The 18,174-nt window shown below is 28.7% G+C and overlaps 1 protein-coding gene across 3 annotated transcripts in view; it reads right to left on the minus strand.

Annotated features, from left to right (window-relative positions):
* Positions 1–4,631, minus strand: part of LOC112679348 (pyrokinin-1 receptor-like) — a 76,175-nt gene extending 71,544 nt beyond the window's left edge. For all 3 annotated transcript variants that reach the window (XM_025549121.1, XM_025549119.1, XM_025549120.1), the window contains exon 1: positions 4,391–4,631. The gene's annotated coding sequence lies outside the window, so the exon portion shown is untranslated. The remainder of the gene's footprint in view (positions 1–4,390) is intronic.
* Between the last annotated feature and the right edge of the window lie 13,543 nt (positions 4,632–18,174).

An 18,174-nucleotide genomic window follows, 5' to 3' on the forward strand; every position in this document is an offset into this window, starting at 1 on the left:
GTTAATATTTACTATATATAATATGTACATTAATGTTCATTTCGTTTATCCCTAATATATAAGAAATTTATATTAAATTATTATTAAATATGATAATATGAGTAATAAATATTAAAAATAGGTGTATCTTAGTGGTTTTTCCCGTGACTCGATACGATACTGAATTTTCAAATTACACAACACGGAAGCCGTGGTAAATACGTAATTTATAATACTGCAAAATTGTGTGTACTATTAAAATATCTAGAAATCTACAAGTGAATTCTTAATTGATTTCTATTTATTATACATATTTAATATATCTGTCTATTATCGTGGTTATTGCTATTGACATTAACATTGGTTTCACTTTAGTAATTTACACTAAATTTGTTTTCTTTGCACTTTTATGCGTTGTACCAAATATTTTTACGAGGAAGATGATGACATGTAATGATACCTATGTATCATTACAGAACTATTTGTAACTTATATAGTAATTATGGTCAATGGGAAATCATATTTTAGTATTATAACAAACAATAACCGCAAATAAATAATACCAAGAGTGATACAGACACCCATACAGGTACCTCATAATAGTGAAATAATTTTTTTAACTGAAATTTTACGCCCATATAACAAAGATTAGGTGTATAAAAAATAAAAATATAGATGGATTACGGTTCAGTAACATTATAACTATTATTTAATCGAACTCGAGTACTTAATGATATTTCGTTTAGTTATTAATTAGTAATTACTAAACAACAATATTGCCCAAAATTACTATCCAAGATTAATTTGAGTGTTCTCATTTTATTGGAAACCTACTTGCTTTCAAGATTAAACTATCCTCTTAATAATATACTTTAAGTACTTACTGATCGAACAATAATTTCTTTTAATTTATTAAACTATTCAACTAATAATTGATTAATTAAAGTCCCTTAAATTGAAAAAATATATGCATATAATTCTTATATCGATAGTGTATTGTGCTAGAAAGTTTTAATTCTAAATCAATAAATTAAATTTTATCACAAACTTTTATTTTTCTCACCTATCTATTTTGTATCTATACAATGTACTTATTATTTCAACACCAATTTCATATTTCTTCCGTAGTTTATTTTTATGTTAAGTTAATATATAATATTTTTAATCGGTGTTATTAATGAAAAAAAATATAAATAAAATTATATGCACGACAACATGATCTGAGATTCTCAAAATACATTATATATATATATTACATCATTGATATTTGATACATTTCCCACTTTAATAATGATCTAAAAACTATACAACGAATACTTAAGTATCGATCTTATTTGTAGGGTTTAATTTATGGTGTAAAAATAAGGATGATAAAATAATATCAGTAATGTAGTCAAAGTGGTAGTACTTGATATAATTGTTATCGATCAATTTTTTTTTGGAGATTTTTATTTTCGCAAAAACTTGACAATTTGATGGCAATTTTATTTAAAAAATGCGCATTTTCGTGGAACCGTGAGCAAATACAGCGAAAAATGTTTAAGAAAAATATGTAAAAACATGAGGAATATCTTATAATTTTCAATCAAAAATTTTTTTTACGAAATTAATTTTACGATATTTTGCTATAAGCAGTTATTGAAATATATAGTCAACTCCATGGGATGTATCATTATTCATTTATTCATGTGTCCAAATTCAATTTTTGAGTAATTCCTGTAGTATGTTTGAAAATGATTACCCATGTTACATTATTCGAAACTGAAAATACATCTGTTGCAGACATCGGTTGAAATAATAACATATTACTATGATTCGTATGACGACCAAATATTTCCCACGAGTTTTCGTTTAGTGAACATTAATTATGTACGCAGCAACGATCCGTGTGATAAACGACGAAAATTACAATAAATTAAAAACATAATACGTCGCCATAATAATACCTAACAAGTTATGAGTGATGGTCATTTAATGTGTTGATCGTACTTAATTTGATATATTTAAGCGTAGGTGCTAGTAGCGACGACAGAACAACTTCAATTAACAATATATATTCGTAAAATAATTGGGTACAAAATCTGGTAATATTCGTAGTCATCATAATAAACATTGACTGAGATGCATTCTTTTATATTGAACATTAGTTAAAATTGGCTCGCAAGTTTTCATTAAAATTTTCAACATACGAAACAAAAAATTAAGTTTTCTATTTTAACGCTTGGGCTTGGCAGACGAAATGCAAACGTACCTTTGAGTATGCTTTTTTTTATTTTTTTTGATTATTTATCGAAAAAAATAATGAGAATATCGTAAACATATCTTTATAAAATAAGTATTATGTGTATATTATCGATATCTGGTTTAAAAATGTCTGCAAACTAAAACTATCTGCCTGGTCTTCCATTGTATCTAATAATATATTATGAAAAAATGTTGAGCATATATTCACTACCTACTCGTAGGATTTTCATCTCAGATCAAGTAAAAAACTAAAAACGTTACTATCGAAAAATATGTAACCCAGGAACAAAATGTTTTCTTCGAACGACATAATATTGTCAAAAAATTTTATCTACAATATTTTTTTTTGCGAACTTGCACCATGTTATTGTTACGAGTAAGCAGGTGATATTATGTGTAACGCATTTGAAAAGGTATTCTTACACCCGTATGGAAAACATATATATATATATATATATAAAAACTATGCGAGTATTCTAATACCCTTTTATATGTCGAGATACAACTTTAAAGACACATGCAAAGGTATTCTCGTGCCCGGATGGAAAACATATAAACCGTGCGAGTATTCCAATACTCTTTTATGTGTCGAAGTACAACATTAACCCTTCATTAGGCATGAAGTATATTTTTACTTATTTAGGCACGTGGTATACACATATAGACCATTTTAATTTATGAGAAATTAAATTAATTTTAATTATTTTTGTTTATATTAAAAATTTTAAGTATTTATATGCATATAAAGAATCGTATGAGCATTAAAATACCAAAAATAATCCATAAATAATTGAAGAAAATATAATTATCTTGTTAATAGTGACATTATAAAAATTTCATTCATAAAATTTTTATTTTTAAAACTAGTTACTCAATTACCTTCCAATCGGTCTGAAACTATAAATATCTGAAATTGACATGTTTACAAAAGACCCGAAATAAAATTAAAATACATTTTTATATTTTTTTACTAGTTATCGTCGAATAAATATTGGTATTATAACTGTAATTTCTTTATAGGAAATGATAGTGTATATGAGTTTTGATGCTTATTTTTCTTAGTAATCATTTCCTCTTGTAAACTAAATTCCATAATATTGATATAAAGTATAATTATCGAATTTTATAGTTTATACAAAACAAAATGTCATGACCCAACAGGTATATTAAAAATAATAACATGTTATATAACTTTATCCGATTAAAAAAAAAAAAAATTGAATTTTGCAAATTTATAAAAAAATATAACATAGTAAGTCGCGTGGCCTGCAGACCACTCGGAATATTGTTGATATGTTTCGTTACACAACGCTCGTCAACGGTCACGATAATACTGATCACACAGTAGTATAGATAAACAACAGCTACTATAAAGTACACGGCGCTACAATTTTTTTTATAAATACTAAAATTGTCAATATTTATAGCTGGTCTACAATTGTAGACCACGCGCCTAACGAAGGGTTAAAAACAATTTCAAAGATATTGTTTCATAGTTTCTAGTATTCGACAGTACCGTGCCTTCCCGAGAAGATTTATATCACAGTTTAAGTACGGATGAACGATTTTTTTCCTTCAGTATCACTCGGAAACGTAATGCGCGAGCAGTCTAACATCCGGTTACGTTTTACATCCATTTTCAGTATAGGTACTAATTATTTATTACTTATAGTAACGTCAAGTAGATCAGGAACTTCTCAGTATAGCAATAGCATAATACGATAAAAATGTACTGACTGGAATTATTCAAAAAAACGTTTTCGATTTGTTTTAACATGTAATCAGAAAAAAAAATAAATATCAAAACTCCATCATTCATCCTAATTTCGGGAACGATTATTATGTAGTACGACGATCGTGAGGTTCATGCGTAAGGCAGAACGTCCTGTATCGTATCGGCGACATGGTCGAACGAGTGCTGTTGCAAAACCAGTAGAGACGGTAACGTCAACTGATAAGTCCTAGCAGATTTTTAACGAGAAAAAATTAAATCATTATACGAAAAATGTCGAGTTTTTTTTCACGTGGGAACCCGTTGCAATCACTTCCGTGGGGAAAAGCGGTCGGAGAGCGGATTTAGTAGACGGGGGAAAAATATTCTGAACAAAGCCCCCTCCCAGGACGTGTGCAAGCGTAATATCATGCGTAGACTTGTGTTGGTACTCACGCGATGTCGTTGGAAGGGCGCACATCACGATGACGACCAAAATCGTGGGCGGGCGGTTTGCGCGCTCGGCGTTTGGAGCACCGGCAAAGGACCGCGCGGCTGTTGCGTGCGAATCGAACTGTACCGCGGAAGACGCGCGTCGACGGACTGCCACCGGGTGGCGATCAACACAGCGTACCCGTCGACGCCGCCGACTGTTTTGCCGCCGCCGGCGCCGTTGCCTCCGCCGCCGAAGACCACGTGCGTGTCCGGATCCGGTCCGGCCGCGGACGAGCAGGTGGAGGACGCGAGACCCTCGCTAGTGGACCTCGTTCGATAATGACCAGATGATATTATCGTGTTACGCTGTAAGTTTTTTACTTATCATGTTTTTATTTTACTTACCGACGACCTTGTCCGCAGCTAACGAGGTGGTGGGAGGCGGCCGATGAGATATATATATATATATATATTTATGATTTCATCGGGTCATAACGCGACGTGCCAATACCGTTATTATTTTCACGTGCAACGTCGAGACTCGTTTGAAAGGAAAAAGAAACAAAAAGTAAAGAAAAATATTGATAACACGCGGAGGATGAACAGAGAGTGAACGAGACACAGATATGGAGAGGCGGTATGATATTAATAATTTCGTATTGAAAACAACTAATGTGCTACTGGTGGTCTACACGTGCAACGAACGATTACATTGTTGTCTCCTTAATCGTTCCAAACTCGAACACTATTCTTTATTTGCGACAATATTTGAAAAAAAAAAAATTACCACCGAACGAAATGATACGGTGTTTTTGATTTGTTGAAAACTAAAAACCATTTGCACGAGGCAAACGTTAATTATTCCACGATTTATTGAAGTAGATATTATAATCATTACGCTCCTTTAATTTCGTATAAAGAACAATGGTTCGGTCACGAGTTCAGTGGTTTATAAGATGTGCATAAAAAATTACGATCAACAATTCCCAAACTAATAGGATGAATATAACTATAATACTGAAGTTATATGAAGTCCATAATTATAATCAAACATTTTTATTGATTACATCACGCCCAGATAACTCTAAATAAAACACTTGTTATGTAAATTAAAAGTTAGCATTAAACGGTATAGTAAGATAATTCACCGACCGTGTTTTCGAACTACGTGACTTTGTCGACATACCAATATATTTTCCAAAATAATATTTTTAAACTTTTTGGAAAAATGTTCCAATCCAAGTAAACCATTATAAATTAATAGAGTATACATCCTTCAGTATTTATTTATTTTCTAAGTTCCTTTTGTTCAAATCGAAAATTATTTTATGAAATAATAAAGAAAAAACATTTGACTTTAAATTGATGAGTACATTATTGGTAAAATTAAACGATTCCTTAATACAACAAACACAAATAATAATAAATTGCGTAAATGTTTATTATGATATGTAACTTACTTCTGAAATCGATTAACTGCTGTAATATTACCAAGTATGTAAACGATTTTAGCAACCTTTCATACACATCATCTAAGATTTCCGTAGGTTATGTATTTTGTGTTCGGATTTATTATGTAAGACACACTGGTCGAGTGCATTATTTCTGCGTCACACACATCACACAAAAAACACAGTGATATGGGATTGAATCGGTCATTTGATAATTGTCATCAAAAAAGTCTAATGAACAATCGATACATTTAATCACTTTTGTTCTTATTCGAATATAACTTTATTGGCATACATTATTTCATTAAATTAATAATTTAAAATAAAAATACTATTGGATCATATTGAAATTGTTATACATATTTTTAATAAAATAAGGTAATTTTTGACAAATTTCGTTTTTAAAGGTCTACGATATTATTAAGAATCATATTTAATTTACAACAAATTCAATATCAGGCATTGCCAAAAACTATTATCTATATCTAAAAATAAAATTTAAGAAGCAATATAGGTCGCAATACCGAAAGAAAAATGTACAATTTTGATAAAATATAATACTATAAGCATAAGTAATTTCTTTTAATAGTAAGCTTAGAAAATTAAATGTTTATAATAATACTTGAATTATATTTTTAATTTTAATTATAATTTTTACTAGATTATCATCGATAAATCATCTTTATTAATTGGAAATTTTTTTAGCAAGTACATATTTTATTGTGATCAACACAAAGAATCAGAGTTTAACCAGATATCAAGATTTCAAGAATGAATAAATAAAATTATGTATTAATAAACATGATTCAGTATGAAGTTCACGATTAAACTGTTAAAAACAGCTAAAAAAAAAAGAATTAAAAAAAAAAAGAAACCATAAAATTAGAACATGAAAAGAAAATATGCTACGATGAACCTTTATAGCTTTATACCTTTATACCTTTATACCTTTTTAAATTTATTTAATCATCCATCATTTACTATAATCAAAAAAAGTGCTGTCTATAAAGTGTTTCAACTTTTGAACTCAACGAGCAAATTTTTAAACATTCTCAAAACGCTCAGTGGTTTTACACTATCTAAGGTACATCGTTTTCAAACCGTATCTAGGACGTTAACTAGGCAAGATATTAGTTGTTAAATATATCTGGCAGTAAGGCACAGATGAGATACCATTGTTCGAACGTAGCAAATATACTCAGCCTAGTCATAACACCAATACGATTGTTCGTTCTATAGATCTTCGAAGACTTTCCTTAACTGATTGACCAAGTACCTGTAATTTAAGCTATGAAATAGGTGTAAGGAGCAACCGCACCGACCTCCAAGTCAACCTAAGGAAATGGGCAAGAAATCTCCATGGCTATGGCGATGTTCGTCGTGTTTATAATTTGACGTGATGAATATTTGTAGCTTATATAGTAATTTACAATAAGTAAATTCGGTAACTTTTTTTTCTGTTCTACAACCTCCACTTCCCCCCTCATTACCATTTAAAACCGTTAATCCACAAGCAGTAATATCTTCAGATGTTGACTTTAAACAGAGCGAACGCTATTAAACGCATATCATAAATCTACGTATCTATTGCTCATAACTTGTCAAGAGTTCAAATAGTTTATAATAGTGAATTATTACCGTGCACGTGTGATGCTCATCTCAAAATATAATGTCAATACTAAATTTGAAAATTTATGAAGATAAGTAATAAAATATTTTTTTAATTTTTTTTTTATTATTGAATTAAAATTCATCGTACTTATTTAAGTTGAAATAATATACTATTAAAATATTATTTAATTGTAAAAGATTAATTTATAAAATATTCATAATATTGCATTTATTATACGATCGTAATTTTTGGAAAAGTGAATAGTTTTAAATATTTGCCAGTATGAAAACGAGTTTATAATGCAGTTAAGTTTAAGTAATAATAGATTATTTATATAAAATAATTTTATTTCTCCGAATAGTAGAATAGTACAAAAATATAAATCGTCAATAGAATTTTATACGAAGTTGTTTAAATAAAACGAAATATTACCGTATAATATGAAACCTCGTTTAAAAAAAAAAATGGTAAAAATTTAATTTTTATCATTAAAATTTTAATTTGTTCAACATAGCCATTAAATGTATATCTGTTTCAACTAAAATTCGATCGTTGGTTAGCTTGACAATGGTTGTTTTTACTTATTAAGTCACTGAAGTGTTTTACCATGAACTTAGTATTTTTTATTATATTCAATTGAAGGATTTCTACTTTAACTACAAATATTTTATTCTCAAAATATCATTATTAATTTATTAATCTATACATCCGACTAATGTAATTATGTAAAATTAGTCTTAATATTCGATAAAAGTAACTAATTTTAGGTTAAACATGGAACCACCTCACCACACAAATTTAAACTACAAAAAATAAACAGTTATCCTTGCAAATTGTGGAACTTAACGTTACGTGGATTATTATTTGCTCGTAATCAATTACAATATCTCAGTATGATCCTCCGTTTATAAAAATACTTTATATTTTTAATTTTATGGTAAATTTTATTTATTAAATTTATTAATTCATATTTTATTCGATATTTCGTTTTTTGCGACAAAATACAATATCTGGTAGACAAGGTAAACTTGTGTCGAGATAAGGTTATGACAAGTAGTGAAAATAAAAACATGTAGTAGTCCATCCGGTAAGTGACATTCGATTAAGTCTGATTTTGATGCTACATATGAGTCACAAGAAGTTTTGCTTTTTTTTGCTGCACACCATAACCTTAACAAATAGTATTTTATGAGGAAATGTCGGGAAGCGATTAATTTCAGTACCAAACCGATAACGATGTCAGTATCTCGCACAAAATCAATGTACGTACCCACTCAGTAATTGTTTTGAGTTAATGAAAATTCGTTTATAATTTCTATTTCATAAAGATTTCATTTTGTCACGTTAATATAATGTTTTTGCAACTTTCTAGTAATTTTTTTGTTTGCCATAGAAAATCTTATAAAAAATTTTAAATTTTATTTTCAAGACATTTTGATAACATTTACGAAAAGAAGCTAAAAAACATAATACTTTAAAATATCTATAAATAGAAAAAACAAATCTTTAGAAGATTATACCATTTATGACTTACGATTTGTATTCAGTGAAATTTCCAAGTTTCTTCTGTTGTTATTTTTGAGTTTCAATGAAAACGAAGTTTTTTTTTGTCAAAAACTGGTCGTCATATATTATGCTATTTTCTCATGCTTCTTTTGTCATTTTTCGCAATTATTAAGAATATTTTTTGGAAATTCAATATAAATAAGTACCGATTAGAACTTATTTCCTATCTTCTAATATTTATTTTGTGACGATCAGAACATTCCTTTGGAATCAAAATCAAATATATGGACAGAAAAAGTTGTGTCTGAAATACTTTATAATTCAAATTATGTATATTGTATATTGATAAAAGTTTTCATCTACAATAAAATTAGAAATTCAAAAATTGAAAATATAAAAATCAAACACACCATTAAACAACACACATCATTTTACAAAATAACGCATATGAGGAAAATGTGACCTAATAATGCGTGTGGTAGAAAATGACGGATTAAGTTTTGAAAATTTCAGGGAAATTAGTTTCAAAACACTATATTATAAGATTAGTCGTAAGATCGATGAAAAGTTGTACACATCATTCATCATATACGTAAAACCAACATTTTGTTTAATTAATTATTTACATGACTTGAGCAGAGACTAAAGCCGTATAGATGCTTCTTATTTTACTAGCTTACAAACTACTAATTGAATTAATTATTTCATTTTAATGATGTGTGGTCTTATAAATAATTTGTATTCTTTTAAACATCACGTTTAAAATTACGAGTATTTTAAACATGGTTTTGCCTATTTAAAATGTTTATTCTGTAATTATTTATCAGTTATTTGTGTAAACTACCACTGTTTTGTAATGATAATTATGAATGTTATCAGTTTTGGCGATTTTTATTAATTATGGCCGTAATGGTTTGATAAATTAATATATTCGTACTTCAATAGTGGTATGAATCTTATTTTGTTATTAATTTAATAAAACAGTTTTTCACTAAGACGATATAAGTGCGAGACATACCATAGTATAATAAATTTATTCATAAAATACCATCAAAAATAGATACGAACAAATCCATTGGACTATATTGTATAAAAAGTAGACATTAATTTTAATTCTTACTAGACAATGAGTTAAACCATGCGTTTCGGTAGTAAGTTCAAAATATTTAATATTCCTTACGGATATAATGAAGTAATAAATGTTTCAATTTGGATGATGTTCAAGTAGTTTAATAAATATGAGACTTGATACTTTCATAATCAGTGACGTACTTATGAAAAAAGTTTTTACGCCAAGAATCTTTCCTGTCGGAATGAAATAAATTATATTTATTTCATTCAAAATAAATAATGTGTGATCGTAGTTTTATGTTTTGAATTTTGACGACGATAATGTTATGAACTATTTTACGTTAGTATTGTTCGGACCATGTTTGAATTTGCGCACGTCTTATCAACCACCCGAAACTCTCCGCTCCGACATGGAACGGTCCGAATATGAACGGAGCGTTGTTGATCGTGCGTACATTGATAAGACGTGCGTAAAAGTTTTTGTGCACTTTTCACGTGTTTCGTCATCGGTGTGTGTCATCGCCATTATTTTTCTTTTCTCGGTTTTGTGACATATATGCCGTTGGCTTTGTTGTGGTGTTTTTTCTATTTTTCGGTACGAGAACGCGTGGACGCATTTGGCATCGGCAACCACGGTAATTTTATTTTGTTTGTCATTACACTGGCATTATCTTTATTGTTAAAATTTAGTTATATGTAAAATAACCATTGTTCTATAAGTTGAATTATATATAAATATGTATATCTTAATAATATTAACTACTGATACATTATACGTTGGGTCTTCTTCTTTTATTATTTATTTCTCTCTTAAAAACATTTTTATCATTATAACACCGATGGTCTATACACCCGTAAATCACAAATGCGGATATAGGCGTCAACAAGTATGTTGTAGTGTTTTTACAAGTAAAAATATGTTAAATTACACATTTTGTAAAACCAATCATAGTAAAAACTAATATACTTATTTGATAGGTTTCCTCTAAAATTGCTTACAACGTATAAGAACAAAAATAGCTCATCAAATATATAAAAAACACACACACATAATATTAGTTATTAACCCACTGAAATTAACATTAAAAAAAAATGTTATTTTCAGTATCTGTATTTTATTATATAGTAATTATCTCAAGTGTATTACTATATGATATTACTTAAAATTAAATTTAAAAAAAGGAAATATGCTTCAAAGTTTTGTTAGGCAAATAGGTATGCAGTTTTCAATTTTATTGGCAGAAATGCACCTAAATTGCCTATCAAAAACGCCGCTCGATGTAGTTTTTAAACAGTTTAATAAATAAACATTGCCTATAACATAATTATTCTTATTTTTTCTGAATACGAAATATATTTTTGTAAGTATATATTGAAATAAAATGAATAATTTTGTATTTTGATACGTTATTGAATTCCTTACGGTACGATAAATTAAAAATTACTTGTTATGGCTATAATATTATTATTATTATGGAACAAAATCAGTAATCAAGAAACGTTGTTATCAGCACGTAATTAATCGAAATCCAATTTGTGAGTTTTATGGACTCGGGTTTAAAACTGATTTGTTGAATATTTCGGTAGCAGTAAGTTACAAGGAGCGTTTGCATAGCGTTTCATTGGAAAACATTCAATGATCCGTCAGTTGGTAAAATAATCGTGTTAATATTTTGTTTTTAAGGTATCTGGGAAATTAAGTTTTTTATATGTAAAATTAAAAAATAAAAAGTGCGCATATTGAGTGAAAGATATTCAATATCCAATTAGATTGCTGAACATAAATAAACCGTAAAATCTTCCACAATATCAGCTCAAGAATTTTTTATATCCGGTACCAAATTGATGAGCGAATAATAATCATTGAAAGCGATCGAATAAATCACGTACGGAAAAGTTATAGACTTGCGGATGAGAAAGAGGAGAGGGAGAATAAGAAAGGATTTTATTTGAACAATATTCTTTGGCATTGAATAAACAATCGGGTCAGGAAAATGTCGTAAAAATCTATTCCGTGTGCACAACACATATTCCCGCATAATCGATATCGGGTTTGTGGTAGTTTTTTATTACCACTTTGTGACGAAAACGCGAGTCGGCTTGACTGTAAAATTAAAAATACAATTAACACTGACACAATAAACATGGGATTAAATGGGAAAACCATGGGACAAAATGGCACGTCGTTATTAATTGTTATCATTACACGACAGCGATTCGAACGGTTCGGTACTGTATCACGGTAGGTATGTAAATAGCGGTAATTGCAAATTTAAATGACAGAATTGCCTGTAAACGTTTGGACACAATAGATGGCCAAAACACGGTCTCGCCCAAGTCGCTAATACTTCTAGCCCCGGCCCTGTATACATTTCGTACGGTGTCGATTGTTCTGAAGCCATTAACCGTTGTGCAATACGGAGCCCTCTGTAATGTTTGTACATCACATGTCCATTTGATGGCTAATGCTCTCAAACCTTGTGACTTTCGATCATTGCGTACCAATATCGTTTTATGGGTAACTGTGTGTATGGCTCGTCATAGTAATCCGTTTCACTGGGTCGACGAATTCCGTTCAGTAGCGGCTCGTAGTACGTATTCTGGGGAGACTAAAATTATTAAACGTTAACTCTATACAACTGCGAACAAGAAAAACCCTTTTGTTGAAAAATTAATCATACTTAATACATACTTATATTATATTAATATTTTTAACTTGATTTAATAATATATTTTTTTTTATAAACTTGTTCGATTCTACGAAATTTTTTTACTCGCAAATAAACGCAGATGATGGCCTACAGCAACTAATGACGGTGCAGTGACACGCAAATTACTGTCGCGAACCCAGTTTCAATAGTGTCTATAATACGCACCTTACTCTCCCCGGCCCTCTCCGTCCAACAACCTCAAACATTGCATTACGGTTGAACCTGTCGGGCGTCAGTTTCACCGAAACGGCCACCGTCGTTGAAATGACTGGAATATTATTTCCATTGAATTTTTTATAGGTTTTAGATTTTGTGACCTTCAATTTTTAATAATAAACAACGATAACGATGTAACATAATTTTAAATTCAAATAAAAATATTTTTATACATTTTATTTTTAAATAGTCATATATATTTACAAGTAGCTAATTTTTTTTTTTTTAAGGGGAGACGCAGTCTCAAAGTCTCTCTTGACGATCCGCCTCTTATGTCATTACAGGTGGTTTTAAATTTTTCTGTGGCGGTCGGATATAGAAATATGTAATAGGACACTCACATTATTCTCAGTATAATCTGCAGTTAGTGGTTTAATTTTCTTTTTTTTTCTAAAAATCTCCGTCGGATGCGTTATCGTTATCGCTGCGTACCGTTAGTTTAACGGTTCTGAGGTTAGGAAATATGATAGGATGTTTCAAATAATAACTCAAATTAAGTTAAACTCTATTTATTCTAAACATTCCATATCCAAATATTTAATTTATTTAGGAAGTTAACTGGTGTGAAGGTGCATACGACGATCGGACTATAACACATATGTTATCATAATACTTTATAAGGACCACCATGTAATGGTAATCGTCAGGGCGTAAATTTATGTATGTCCGTAACACTTCGTTCAGATCCCATTTTCAATACTCTAGGTCATAATTTTGAAGAGCAATATATAACTTTAATGACTAAATTCTTGAAAAACTTTTTAACATTTTTTATTTTTCTTTGATTGTATGATTATTACATCTTATTGCGTCCGTGTGTCAAATGTTTATCTTAACATTGCACGAAATATTAATATATAATTTATAAACAATCGAAAAACGAATTTGAATATTTTCTTTTCAAGATCCCTAATACAATTCTAACTATACAAACCGACTGCGTGAGATATAATTCAATATACCTTACAAAGAGACCGTTCAACAATTTTTGCGTCCATGACTATTAATCATATTTTATGGGTTATCGTAGAGCTGTACAACTGTTCAAATCGAATATTAAACTACTGTTTCGTCAACTTACTTCTTTGTCGTATTTCAGAGGGTCCTAACCATTATGTGATCTATAAAAACAAGTCAAAATCGATAAAAACTGGACTGCATGATGCTATAACATTTCAGTCAAATATGAATCAATTGAGACACATTTTGATCATGGTTGCGTTGATTATATTACATTTTATTTTCAACCTGCCATCAATAATTAAAAATTAAAGGCGTAATGGTAAATGGAATTTAATATAAAATATTTAAAAATGACGAATAAATAAACAATAACTTCTTCACAACGAAAATGGCTCTTCAACGATGGAATAAAAGCGACCTGTAGTCAATTTTATAAAATAAATATAAAAATGTTTAATATTAAGACAATATCTCAGAAAACTCTTTGTTTGTAGTATCGACCATTTTTCGAACAATAAATAAAAGTGATTACAAGAGAACAATAGCAAACAGTAACTTAATAGCTAGAAAAACCAGCGCATCATTATTAAATAATCGATTAAAATCAAAATTAGAAGCAAACAATGAGCGCACTCGTTAATATGTATTAATGATTATATTAAATTGATCCAATTTCATGAAATTTTGTCAGTAATAAATAATTTGAAGCTACTGATTAAAAATAAATCATTTATATTTAGTAGAGTTTATATTATATTATGCGAAATCACATAAATAATTATTTAACCCTCGGAAAATATTGGATTTATCAACAATGAAATTAAAACATTTAAGTAACTAGCACGAAATAAAACAATGTATTTCTATATGTTAATAAAAATATTTAGCTTAGTCATAAAGAAAAATATGAATGTTAAAACATAGATAAATCGGTATAGTGCTTAGTTAATTTCTAATTGTTAAGATAGTTTACACTAACAGTTCCCTGTGAAATTATTATAATTACAGCGGTACTGTTTTGTATAATTTTAAAAGTTTTCTGAAATTTAATCTTTTAACAAATTATTATTTTAAGCAATATTTAAAAATTTGGGTAATATTTTTTTCAGCATAGTAATTTTTTTTTTGTAAGTACGTTCATTGAGTTACAACTAAAAAAATGTAAATATATATTTATAGTGCATGCACTTTATGATAATTCTATACACGTTAAATCATTTAGCTTATTTTTAATATAACATTAATTATTATTATAAACGCTAATATCTAACTTAATAGCCATATTAAAAAGTATCCAAGGATAAACAAATCGAATTTCAAATAAACAATAATTTATCTATTTCATTTTACAACTGTGCTAATGTTTTAAATTCTGTGAAAAAAGAGGAATGTATTAGCTATATCATAATTTATGTTTATTTTTCTGTGTCTGTGTACACGATTTTTGACCAGCGGGATATGATGATTCAAAAGTTAAAAAATTAAAAATTCATTCTATGTTACTCAGATATTTGATTCTTTGGTTATATTAACTGTTTTCTGAAATATAAACTAATCCTCCTAATAACTTTCACTCAGAATTGTTTTTTTTTTTTATTATTTAGTACTATAAAGGATGTTTTATCTTTTTACAGATAAAAAGTCTTAAAATAAAGTTTTTAATAATGTATATCGTCTTATGAATGTACCGTTCATCGTTTCGAAAATTTTAATCAATTTTTTTTAAATATTATCTCAAGAATTTCTGGGTATTCCCGATATTCTATTAACCCCCCTCCCCCTTCCCCCCCCTCGTAAAAAAAAATAATATAATAGGTTATATTAATTTATAGGTCATTCATTATAACAGTATAAAATTGTTCTCTATTATATATATGGGGTCGTCATAATTTACAAAACATTTTTATCGGTTTAAATAATCATTTATTGCACAGAATATTCACGAAACTTTTTTATTACCATTATTATTAATTAGTCCAATTACAAACTGGGTTTTGTTTAAGTGGAATCAATTGTATGTATATTCAATTGTTGTCTTCAATATTGTAGTTTAAAGAAAAAAAAAATATTTTTCTTTTATACAATATAAGTTTTATGAACAATGAACATCGTTGGCCAAATCACTAAATCGTTGGATTTTTTTATACGTACGATTTATCATACTGTTCCAAAAATAATTGTGATTTTGTAATGAATAAATGTTGACTTAAATCATCCACAGATTTTCAAAAATATTTTTATAAATATAACAGATATGAAATCAATTAATTTAAGTCTTCTGCTTGAACAGCCAATAATATTAAGTACTATTAAACAAAAATATTATATTTTACTCGTTTGATTAAAATTGTATTTTTGAAAGATGCCATTATTATGTAGAAAAGCTTAGGAACAGAAATTGATTACTAAAAAATAAAAACCTTTACCGTTAACGGTAACATTAACGTTTGAGTGGTTATTTATATTTGGTGTACAAAAATGTATGTATAAAATAAATACCATTGTACAATGTTTATACATTGATTATGAAATCTTATACACTGATTTCAATGTTATATATGAAAATAAATATAACTCTAAATAGCTCTTGAGGCTCAAAGCTGATAAATTTCAAGAGTATATGAGCAGCGATAACAGTAGTCCATTAATTCCGGCCGACTGATCCTGGATTCTTGAGAAATAATTTTTCTGTTCACGATTAAAGAATAATTAAATACTATATAAGTTCCTGCGAGTTATTTGATTCACTGAACAAAAAAAGAATATTCATATTTTTCAAACGAGAGTTAAAATTCGAATTTTGGAAAAAATGGATGATAGTTTTTTGTTATGTTCGCGATCGGAAACTATTTGGCTCGTATAATTTAAGAAAAAATGTGTGTATTTATTTATGATTATACAACGTGAATAATTATTTATACTATAAAACTTATTTAAAATAAATACTTGTGAAAACAATATATATGTCTTCAATGAAAATGGTTTTATTCCAATACTTTAAATTTTGGGTTTACCGAAAACGCTGATGTCGCCGTACTAATAATAATAATAATATATTGTGCTGTTGATTTAAATACTAATAAATACTTTATATTAAAATATATTATTAAAACTTTATTACTCGTGTTAGCAGTATGTTTTCGTGTACTCAGTGCGTAATTTTCGTCAAAAACAAATATATTTCAAACATCAAATCGGGAATAAATAAATAGAAAGTGGTTATTATACGACGCGGTACATATAAGTTAACTCCGAAATCTAGTTCGAACGTAATAATAAATAATAGAAGGATGCGATTAATGCGATGATGCATCACGACGTGTACAAGCTCATAGAAGTTTGGAAGCGTTAAGCGTTATGATAAATTTCGGTACGGTTGAACGGGGACACGAAATGCGGACGAAAACCCACGGTTTAATTATGAATTCACATGTGGATTTTCAGTTCCGGACAAAGTCGTTCGTTGCGGGACGACGTAGAGTTGACTTATTGTTATTATAGATTTATATAAAAAAAAAAAAGAAAAAACGACGAACGCGTTTAATTAACTGCTGAAGGATACCAAATGCTGATCAAGTAGTAGAAGTATGTGGTGCAACTGTGAAAACATACCGTAATGAGTTCAAAATGTTGTTTTCATTACACGAGATCGTCGATACTAGGACCCGAAAGAGCTTATAACGCAATAATGCAATTGAAAGGAGAAAAAAAACACCATATTCTTTTCGCAGTTTGATTGCTCTTCACAGAGAACCATTGATATTATTTCAATACCATTTCAATTGGGGCACATTACAATGTTGTCGTTTTATACATGCACGTGTACCTACGTGCATTTTTTTTCTGACACCAAAGCGTTTAAGTATAATTATACAATGATATCAGCCCTATAATAATGGAAAATATTAAATCTAAAATGAAACATTTGTCGGCACTCAAATCGATATGATGAACAATTCCAGTTCTTACCAAACACACATCGAAAACGACATTATTATTCGGTTATTATTTAACATTTACGATACTTACCTAATATGACAAATCAACAAAATCGTAACTTATGTGTTTATCAAATTATCAGTAATATGATTAATCAGTCACTTTCTAGTAAATAGAAGTATATTGTCGACCGAACTGATTACTATCAGTTTCGTTATTCGGAAAAAAAATTAAAAATAAAACATAAAACATAGTGTTATTATTTAATGTATTAACATAATATATTATAACTTAATATACTCTGTATTTGTATAGAGCATGATAAATAATATGATT

The sequence above is a fragment of the Sipha flava genome, unplaced genomic scaffold (genome assembly GCF_003268045.1).
Source record: "Sipha flava isolate LNK unplaced genomic scaffold, YSA_version1 134_pilon_pilon, whole genome shotgun sequence".
NCBI classification, from domain to species: domain Eukaryota; kingdom Metazoa; phylum Arthropoda; class Insecta; order Hemiptera; family Aphididae; genus Sipha; species Sipha flava.